Source organism: Palaemon carinicauda, chromosome 17, assembly GCF_036898095.1.
Source record: "Palaemon carinicauda isolate YSFRI2023 chromosome 17, ASM3689809v2, whole genome shotgun sequence".
Classification (NCBI taxonomy): Eukaryota; Metazoa; Arthropoda; class Malacostraca; order Decapoda; family Palaemonidae; genus Palaemon; species Palaemon carinicauda.
In genome coordinates, this window is record NC_090741.1 from 78,628,645 (window position 1) to 78,641,204 (window position 12,560).

Below are 12,560 nucleotides of genomic sequence, written 5' to 3' on the forward strand. Positions count from 1 at the left end.
CTTTATTGTTAAATTTTGAGTGTTTACGTAACAAAAGGTTATTACACACGGCAAAGAGGGAAATTTTTCGCTGAAATTTAACTTTGATATAGAAGGTAAAGGTTTTTGAAATTATAAGTATATATGTACAATGTTTTATTTTTGGAATCTGCTTTCCAGGATCGTGAATACAATGAAATGCCAGCAGTCGTCTTTAACGGTGGCATCTAATTTGGACAGGAAATTGGGGGACCTCAGTTGTCATGAGCATATTCTATCATCGATGAATGACAGCACCGACAAGGCCTACCAACTTGTCTTTCAACAAAGAGAAGCTTACAATAATGGTCACGAGCAAAGCGAAATGCCATTGTATGTTGCTTTATTTATGACTCTTTTATTAGATTCCGGCGCTTTAGTAATCTCCAGTGATCAGGCTATTTATGCCATAACGTGCATGCATGAAATGAGGGGTTACATAGATCCAACGGAAAATTCACTTGTTAAATCTTTGCAAGCACCTGTGAAACAATAAGCTGGTAGATCGGTGCATACAAAGGATCTTTTTGATAATATGGTGTTGCAGAATCCGTGTGGATTATATTTTCCTATATTGAAAAACTTCTTTATTATTTTGATAGATCATTAAGGTTTTCTTATGAGATTTGGGGAATTAAGTTTATTGTAATTTGAAGATTTCTTAGTTGAACAGAAAAAAAAAAAAAATTAAATCACCAATACTGTGAAGTTTTTGATATCGGAAGTTATCACAAATGCTTTTCCATATTTGATGTATTTTGCTTGATGCAGAGGAAGCTGGAATGATTTTGTCCTTTGATCGATTTCTCTTTAAGAAGTTTTTTAAAAGCTCCTGTAATGTAACCAAACATAATTTTTTGTTAAAACTGTGGCTACAAGTTCAAACATCGCAAACGATAACGTCAATGATAGGTGTCTTCATAGACATGAGTGTTGGTAGTCTGTTTCAAGTAAACATGTTTGTCAAAGGCTTCAAAAAGAGGTTAAATGTGTAAATCATTCAATCGGAGCATTTATTTCTCTCTCTCCATTTTTTTCCTTCTCTCCCTTTCTTTGGTATTATCTAGGGTCAACCAGCACGGTGCGCTATAATGCAATTTAATGTTTTATTATGTTTATACCTGTAGTGTAGAGAATGCGGAGTGAAGTGAGGACTAGAATTTTTTCGCGTTACGAAGTATAGCGAAAAATAATTGTCCTAACGACATGTAAGCAGATTTTAAGTGTCTTGTTACTTAAGTTCAGTTGTTATGTAGGCAGTGGCCAATGAGAATTTAGTGTTGGGTGAAACGTATTCAATGTTTGAAGAGGTATTTAGTAAGTGGTCACTTTCTAGCGCACGCTAGCCCGAGCAAGTCGAATTTATTATTAATATTATTATCATTATTATTAGTACAAGAGTGAGGTTCCACCACTCAAATTTGAGTTACTCTGCATTATTGCCGTGGATACACAGGTTTCCATAGTTTTTTCAAAACTTGAGATTTTGTTTTTTATCTATGGTTTTTCCTGGGCGGCAGAGGAGGCTTATATGTTAATTTAAAAGTTTGTTCATTTTGTTTTAAATATGCACTGCTATATCAGTACAGAAGTTTGTAGAAGTTATTAGAATGTGATGTTATATATAAATTGTTTTTTAAAAAGTATGATTCATTAGAAAAATAAACCTGGCGTCAACCGGCACGGTGCGCTATAATGTAGGGTCAACCGGCACGGTGCGCTATAATGCAATTTAATGTTTTATTATGTTTATACCTATAGTGTAGAGAATGCGGAGTGAAGTGAGGACAGAAAAAATATATCCGGAGAGAGGCTTAACCGGCCTAAAGAACGCATTTCAAAAGTCTAATCATTTAGAAAGCTGCTATTCCAGCTCTGGCTGAAAGTTTCCTTTGAGGGGATTTCAGAATATCCCAACTTGAAAAACTCAAGTCGTCTCTTCCCAACATGGCGGAGCTAAGTGGATGCGCTTAGCGGTATTTATATTTATGGCTCCGATGTAGTTATGCTCAACGATGGTGTACGTTATGTTACCACCAATTCGTGCTCATTTACTAAAACTAGATTAACAGAATCATCAACAACAACAAAAAACTGAAATGCGATTATATCCACTAAAGTTTTAAAGGTCACTCATGAATGGCAGAGGCAAGGAACCAAAACAATGCCCGAGTGACTGACCATAGTTGCATGTGATCAGCGTTCAGGGTCACTCTCCACTCAAGCGAAAACTATGGTGAATCAAGCAATGGCTGCTGATGACTCAGCACGTAGACATATAAGCTCCCCCAAACTCCCCATTCTTAGCTCACAAGGATGTCGAGGTTACAGATACTAAGAGAAACCATCGAGTTTAAGCAGGTCTCGAACCCCAGTTCAGCAAATCTATGGCAGGGACGTTTCTACTACAACACAGATTTAGGTGACCAGCCTGGTCATTATTTTTTATTCAATTGATGTCCCAAGCTCACAACAGTAAAAGTTCTCAGAGTTATTGTTGTAAGTACCTGAGTCTTCCGTTTTTTCCCATTTTTTTGGATTCCAACAATATAGCAGTATATAAAGGAATCTTTGTTATGCCATCCATGTTAAATTATTTATTTAACACGAAATCATGTCGTCATAGCACCGACTATCATTGAGGCCTTCTTTAATTGTATATATATATATATATATATATATATATATATATATATATATATATATATATATATATATATATATATATATATTTATATATATATATATATATATATATATATATATATATATATATATATATATAATAGGAGATTTTCCCCATAAATGTTATTATTGCTAAGTTTGTATAAATGTATGTCGGTGTACTGATTCTACCATGAGAGATTATTCGTTAACATACCATTGGTCCTCCTAAGAACTGATACGGGTGAAAGAACTTTTATCCTTAGGCAAGCTACAACCTTGGGTGGAAAAGCATGATGCCTTTAGCCTAGCCTCTCACAAAGGGAGAGTAGTCCTGTGAAGAAAGGAAATTAAAGAATAGAAAATACTCAAGTTATGGATAAAAAATTAAGATATTTACTGAATAGCAACAACGTTATATGAAGTAGATTAGTGATATATAAACTACTGTATACAGCGAAAATTACGTCAACCTGTTTAACAGCATTTCTTTTTAAGATTAAATTTCCGAAGTTCTGTCGATTCCATCTCAAAATTTTATATATCCACACCATTAAAATAGAAGGAAAATAAATGCCACAAAAAACTCCCATCAATAACAATAAAAATCAAAAGCTGCTTCTTCTTTCAAAAGGACAAAAACGTGACGAGAGAAATAAATCCCTTAAAATAAGGTCTGGGTCAGGAGAGGTTATCCCTGCTTCCTGGAAATGACTGATGGCCACTGGAGTGAACAGAGAGAGAGAGAGAGAGAGAGAGAGAGAGAGAGAGAGAGAGAGAGAGAGAGAGAGAGAGAGAGAGAGAGAGAGGTTAAAACGTCGAAGTGATATGACGTCCTTTCTTCAATAGGACGAGGCGTTCCCCCACAGCATCTTGAGCAGTCTTATCTCACCTCAGAAATGGGACATTTTGGACGTAGAGAACAGACCCATAACTTGAGGGAAAGTGAAGATAGAAAACCAGTAGGGTGTTAACACAGATAGCCTTTTCAAAAGTATGTGATTCTTCATATGGCGACGAGGTCAGGTGAAGTCGATGCATTAACTGGAAAAAAATGGTTTTACAAAATATTTTTGAACGGAGATAAAATAGAAGGATATAAAGCAAAGGGAAGCTGGAAAGTCCTTTAAACAATGCCTACAGAGCGCCATGTGAAGTGCACTGACGGCCCGATATAAACAAACATAATAGTTTTAATAATCCCCCCACCTCTCTCTCTCTCTCTCTCTCTCTCTCTCTCTCTCTCTCTCTCTCGGTTTATGTATATATATATATATATATATATATATATATATATATATATATATATATATATATATATATATATATATATATATATACAATATATATATATATATATATATATATATATATATATATATATATATATATATATATATATATATATATACGTAATGTGAGTTTACACACAGGTAATACAAACTAACTCGCCAGAATCAAAAGTGCAATATTGTCTTCCATGTTCGGACTAATTCTTGTATTCTAGCCATTACCGGAGTCCTATAGGAGCTATAATGAATGTATTATACTTTAGCCCATCCTTTGAATCTCCATATGACGTTGGAAGACAACAGGTGGTGGAATATTGTGCTGTAACAGATGGCTCGTGCACCATCTGCCAGTAACCCGTACTTACAATTATTCCTCTGAGGATTATTAAAAGGATAAAAAAAAAGAATACAAAAAACAATTCTTTAATATAAATTTAGATTAAAGAAATTATTATTGCCTAAGAAATTTACACTTAGGAAAAGTTAGTTTTCTCGTTCCTGGATTAGTTGATCAGGTTCTAAAACTCTCTCTCTCTCTCTCTAACTCTCTCTCTCTCTCTCTCTCTCTCTCTCTCTCTCTCTCTCTCTCTCTCTCTCAGCTGGACCTTATCGCCAAAGGTCTATTTCTTCCGCCGTGTCCTCGTTCATATGGACGAAAGGAGAGTCTGAGGTTTTTATTTTTTATTGATGGGAGGATTTTTACAACTTAATGGTTCCTCTTTTTCTACCTTGTCTTATATATTTGTTCCTTGGACTTTTCTACAGTTTTCTTCATTTTTTCTTTCTTTAGTATAAATATTAGGATTTTATTTTTATTTTCTTATTATACATTTCAATAAATGTTTCTTCTAGGCATTAACATGGCCATCAGAATAGTAACTCAAGGAGTTCCTTACATTTCGTTTTATTCTGTTAAATTAATTCACACTGGTTCAATGGGCAATACCATTTTTACCAGATTCCATTCAATCTTTCCAAGAACTCATGTTGTCATCTATTTTCGTATGTATGATTTAGAGATAGCTTCAAATAATAATAATAATAATAATAATAATAATAATAATAATAATAATAATAATAATACTCGCCGGTTGTGATCATTAGTGCTAGTGCAGCTCTTATATGAACCACAAAATTAAACACAGTACATATGCTTCAACATGATTCTTTTTAGTGTGACCACTCCATCTTCCAAAAGATGGTTTAATATCTTTCTAATTAACAGCGTCTTCTACTGCCATGCTGAACAAACTATCACTTGAAGTTACAAGTTGCAAAGCTCCTGTTTTTCTCATGGGTTTACATTAAGCCCTTGTCTATAGTAGATTCAATAACTCCCTTTACTCGACATTTTCAAAATTAAAATGCTTTTCTTCTAACCTCCAGTCCCTGGTGCTCTGGATGGCAGGACTGACTTGCCTGGCGACCTGCCAGACTAGGGTTGGAGTCACGCTCAAGCTTGATAGTTTGTTGTACTATCTGCAACCTCAGTATCTTTTCGGGTTAAGGATCGGGGCTTTGAGGGAGCCTATAGGTCTACCTGCTGAGTAGTCAGCAGCTATTAACTAGCCATTCCTGGTACTTGCTTGGGTGGAGAGGGGCTTGCCTCTGTCTTTCGTAGCGGCCTTTAAACTATGGTGGTATGGAATTTTCATCAACATTCGGTTTTCCAGACTAAATTCGATACAGTTCTGCAAGCACCTGGCTGCCGTGCTCTGTTGCAACCTAAAGCAAAGTTTGGTATTCAAAACTTGAAATTAATAAATACAGCAATCGGTATTCATCCTTCATAAAACCATGGAACCAATACGAGTGCATATTCTAACACAGTTCGTACCGTGTACTTTGTTAAACCTATAACATTTCTCCAAATATTGTTTCGAACTTTGTCTGTTAATATAATAACCAACGTGACTCCTCTTTCCATGTTTATATAGATAAATTAACTGCCTTGTCCTTATTTAGTAACATCTTCAACTTTCACTACCCAATGTTTTACTTAGATTGTGTTTAACATACATCAGAATTAACCCCTACAACATTACCTGAAGAATAACAGTCATAAAGATTTAGTGGGTATTACTGTAGGAATAAAATCAAGCAATAATGTACACACACACACCCAATACTATATATATATATATATATATATATATATATATATATATATATATATATATATATATATATATATATATATATGTGTGTGTGTGTGTGTATATATATGTATACTGTAATTATTACCATATTTACCGAGTCTCGTTATTATCACTATTATCACCAAAAAGTCAATAGGAGAACATATAAAACATATGAGAAAAAAAAAATACATGATATGAAGCTCAAATCAATATAAGCTTCTAGCAGTTACTTGTTTTGAGAAAAAAAAAACCGGTCTCATTTCGAATGGCGTTGTACTCTATCATTCGGAGTTAAAATCCAGTTTCCAATTTTAGTTTAAATTGTACCACGAACATCTGCCAGAAAAAAAGGAACGATCATGACATTTTCCCTCAACATTTAAAAAGTAGTAAATTTAAGAAATTTAATTTAAAAAGAAATGGGTTTCTTTTAGGTCTTGATCTTGGGATCCTTGAAATAAACGAGTGGGAGATTTAAGAAAACGAGGACTTGTGAGTTTCCCCGGGCGACACCAACAGGAGATACTTGCCTCGGCCTACCCGAGTTATAAATCGGTATCACGGACCCTCGGGACAAAATGGCATCAATCTTGATCTAGACTACATTGATAAAGAACAACAGCAACAATAATAAAAATGGCAGAGATTTTGTTTCTCTCGAATGTGCAGTTGACACATGATACACGAAAGTATTCCGTATTTGATCTATTTTGAAAGTATTAGTTATTTTCATTCTATCTATAACTTTTCTGGTGATGTAGATTTATTTTTGACACAGCTGTCTCAACCACGATTCATCATATATGAGAGGTACATAGCAGTGACCATTCTTTTCTTATTGGAAAAACGGGTTTTATAATATATATATATATATATATATATATATATATATATATATATATATATATATATATATATATATATATATATATATATATTACATGCTTAAAACCGGATGATTGAAAGGAAGGGATGCATAGTCTCAATATTTTATGATGCCAACGTTTCAATCATACTGTAGCTTCATCTTCAAGCCTATAAAAGATATCACAAGAACTACAATAACAGTTAATTATTTATTGCCAGTTTTTTTATTGATTAAAATTTTTGTGATTAAATTTCTATCCGTGATGATAAACCTGCGCTTTTAAACGTTGGCATTAATTATTACCTCAATGAGAACGATGGCTCTTTGTGTGTGTGTATGATATATATATATATATATATATATATATATATATATATATATATATATATATATATATATATATATTTATATACATATAGGAATATATATATATATATATATATATATATATATATATATATATATATACATATATATATATATATATATATATATATATATATATATATATATATATATATATATATATATATATATATATATATTTAATACACCTAAATAAAATAGAAAAAAAAACTGGTAAAATTAAATCTACATGAAGATCGGCATCGGTTCACAATTACACACCGTTAGAAATGTTTTGAATATAAAATTTCCCCACCAATTTATTCAATTGTATATCTCACTCAAGTGGAAATCTACCTCAACGTTTGATGCTAGTACCTCGAGAGTTTTATTTGTCATTCCCTTCAACCTTTCAAAAAGTTTTCATTTTTTTACCCGTCTTTTAAATCTTTAGATCTCTCTCTCTCTCTCTCTCTCTCTCTCTCTCTCTCTCTCTCTCTCTCTCTCAACAACCTCCGTAAAAATTCGAAGTACTCGGATCTCATTTTCTGCCCCAGTTACTGCGCTCCAGAACAGCGCAATACAGGCGTTTGCTTTGGAAATACGTGATAGTTAACATATTGACAGAAATGAAAGGTTAAAGTTTTGATATTCTATGAATGCAATGCTCTTTACAAGTTTCTTGAATTAAAAGGTTTAGTCCTTCTAGTGTAAAGTGACTATGGGACAGCATGGATATATTATACCGTGCATACAAGTGTTTTTATACTTATACATACATACATACATACATACATATATAAAGATATATATATATATATATATATATATATATATACATATAAATATATATACATGTTTATATGTATGTGTGTAGATATATATATATATATATATATATATATATATATATATATATATATATATATATATACATATATATACAGTATATATATATATACAAACATAAAGGCATACATACATACATACATATATATATATATATATATATATATATACATAAATATATAAAGATATATGTATATATATATATATATATATATATATATATATATATATATATATATATATATATTTATACAGTATATATATACATGTGTGTAGATATAGATGTATATACAGTATATATATACAAACATACAGACATACACACACACACACACACATATATATATATATATATATATATATATATATATATATATATATATATATATATATATATATATACTAATATTATATATACATACATATATATTATATACATATAATATATATAATATGCATATACATATAGATATATATATATATATATATATATATATATATATATATATATACATATATATGCATAAAAAATACACCAGCTTCTAGTACAATGCAGGACAAAGTCCTCATATTTATTCCTAAGCGTGTCTGGGGTGAGGGCAATATTCATTACCACGCTGGCTGACTGGCGATTGGTGATGGTGGGAGATTTTCGTTTGATCGCTCACAGTAAACCAACCTAGAATGGGTGGTCATAACTTGTACATCTTCGTTGATCATGGTGATACACAAACCTCTCTCTCACTCATTAAGGTATCCTCTCTCATGAAGGGATATATATATATATATATATATATATATATATATATATATATATATATATATATATATATATGTGTGTGTATATATATATATATATATATATATATATATATATATATATATATATATATATATATATATATATATATATATATATATATATATCCAAACCCTTGCTCTTTATTACATAGGGGATATTTTTCACCACCATATCATCATAAAATCTTCATCATAATCACACCAATCAAAAAACTTCTATGCACCTATTCACCTGGGCTAACCCTCATAACGCTTCTCATGTATCCCTATTATATGAAGTATAGTTGCCTTAACTCTCTCTTAGCACATTGAAACTATAGTTTATACAAACTCTGCCTATCTCCAAAACTTCTAGGTAATCTATACTACATTCCTTGTTTCAACTATTCTAACATCTACCTCTTTGCTTATCATACTGTGATCATCAATATTTGTGCCATATATTATAAAAAATCAACCACTCTAATTCTTAAGTAATCCTATGAACATTCAGCAATCCATACTCAAAATTTGAAATTACCCTTATAAATTATTAGTTTCCCCTTTGAAGGAAAGGCTGTTCCATAGTATATATCTTAGGATATCTATCTCCAGGTTAAAAAAAAAATTAGTTTTCGGGTTATTTGGGTGAAAACAAGGGTTTTCCGATTCTCAAGTCAATGCAGTGAAACCAATTGTCAAAAAAGCTTAAGTTATTGCAATATAAGCAATTGTGAGTGTATTAGCTAGAGTTTCTGTAAGATAAGCAATTGTGAGTGTACTAGCTTGAGTTATTGCAATATAAGCAATTGTGAGTCTATTAGCATGATTTATTGCAATAAAAGCAATTGTGAGTGTATTAGTTTAAGTTATTGCAATATAAGCAGTTATGAGTGTACTAGCTTGAGTTATTGCAATATAAGCCAATGTGAGTGTGCTAGCTCGAGTAATTGCAATTTAAACAATTGTGAGTGTACTAAATTGAGTTATTGCAATATAAGCAATTGTGAGTGTACTAGCTTGAGTTGTTGCAATATAAGCAATTGTGAGTGTATAAGCTTGAGTTATTGCAATATATGTAATTGTAAATGTACTAGCTTGAGTTATTGCAATATAAGCAATTGTGAGTGAACTAGCTTGAGTTATTGCAACATAAGCAATTGTAAGTGTACTCTCTTGAGCTATTGCAATATAAGCAATTGTGAGTGTACTAGCTTGGGTTATTGCAATATAAGCAATTGTAAGTGTACTAGCTTGAGTTATTGCAATATAAGCAATTGTGAGTGTATTAGCTTGAGTTATTGCAATAAAAGCAATTGTGAGTGTACTAGATCAAGTTATTGCAATATAAGCAATGGTGAGTGTACTAGCTTGAGTTATTGCAATATAAGCAATTGTGAGTGTATTAGCTTGAGTTATTACAATATAAGCAATTGTGAGTGTATTAGCTTGAGTTATTGTAATATAAACAATTGTGAGTGTACTAGCTTGAGTTATTGCAATATAAGCAATTGTGAGTGTAGTAGCTTGAGTCCTTACAATGTAAGCAATTGTGAGTGTATTAGCTTGAGTTATTGCAATATGAGCAATTGTAAGTGTAGTAGCTTGATTTATTGCAATATAAGCAATTGTGAGTGAACTAGCTTGAGTTATTGCAATGTAAGCAATTGTGAGTGAACTAGCTTGAGTTATTGCAATATATGTAATTGTAAATGTACTAGCTTGAGTTATTGCAATATAAGCAATTGTGAGTGAACTAGCTTGAGTTATTGCAATATAAGCAATTGTAAATGTACTAGCTTGAGTTATTGCAATATATGTAATTGTGAGTGTATTAGCTTGAGTTATTGCAATATAAGCAATTATGAGTGTTCTATCTTGAGTTATTGCAATATAAGCATTTGTAAGTGTACTAACTTGAGTTATTGCAATATGAGCAATTTTGAGTGTAGTAGCTTGAGTTATTGCAATATAAGCATTTTTGCGTGTACTACAAGAGAAAACTTAATAAATCGTATACTTTTCACATTACTGTATGTTTTTTTCTACATATTATAAATGATATATAAAAAGACACATAATTCACTACTAAATATCTATTCATAACTAATTATAGTGATCTTCATCCAAAACTCGCCCGAGTAGAAGCAGCTTTCAAATACACAATAGTATAAGGTAGACATGATAAAACTTAGACCGGACATACATAAGGCAACACAATTAAGTTGTTCGTCAGACTTTGGAGAGATTAGTAGCGTTGGTAATTACCGCGACAACAGAAGTTTGAGGCAAATGTTTGTCGAGTTAGGATTTCCACAAGTTCATTAGTTTGAGACTGTTTGTTCGTTCATTTGCGGTTTTAACTTGTAGTGGTAGTAGTAGTAGTAGTAATAATAATAATAATAATAATAATAATAATAATAATAATAATGATAATAATAATAATAATCAGCGATGACCGTGTAAAATCCACAAGTGTTCATACCATAGGATAAAATTATTCTTATTGCTCTATGATTTAAAAGTAAAAGCTTATAATTTGTTTAAATAACTAATTATCAATAAAATATATGATCAAATTATAAAAAGGCACAATAGAAATCCAAACGTTTTAACCACAAAACGACATTATACTTTTGAAAACGTACAAAGAATATACGTTACCAAAAAAAAAAAAAAAAAAAAGTATTTTCAATAAAAATAAGGATTATATTGTGATATCATTTTATGAATTAAAAATGTTTTTATATGTAAACGGAATGCCAGAAGAGGTATGTTTTAAAACATTACTACTACTACTACTACTACTACTACTACTACTACTTCTACTTTATTATTATAATAATAATAATAATAATAATAATAAAATGGGATTTTAAAATTGAAAATGGGAAATTTTCCATGAAAAGAACGGTAAAAGTTAGTACTTCCACCTGATATGAAAGCCGATTAAAGTTAGAAAAGTGAATTAATAAACTTATAAATAAAAGGTCAAAATTTTATGGAACAAACTCGTTTTTTTTTTTCAAAGATTTTATGGTTTAAATGAAATAACATCGAAAATGTCTATTATGAAATTGAAAGTATCTCAATTAATCTACAAAAGCCAAAGGCAGTAGAGAAAATATTGGGGATAAAAAAGAGAAAATGTTTTTAACATGATGTTCAATGTTCAAATATAAAATATTTACCCATAGAAGATAATCTTGTTAAAAGTTGATATATTTTACATAAAATGACAAAATCTGCAATAGATGAATTTCAAATAACAATTTCAGTAAAAGAACAAAAATTTAAAAGTTCTTTAAATTCAATAACCGGTTATTTTCTAACGTAGATTATAAATTTTATTTTTGTTGCCATACTGTTTTTTTACTAAGGCTCATATGTCCATCGAAATAAAATGGTTGCAGAAATAAGAGTTTAAAAGAAAAACACATGAAGGAAAAATCTCCCACGATAGAATATTTTTTATAAATAGCTTTATAAATGAAAAGATCTAATACAAACAGGTAAAGTTCACCAGAACAGATTTTATATAAAAATAGACGAGATGAGATAGGGAATGAAAAATAGAGGGTGGTTGGAGATTGACTAGAAGCT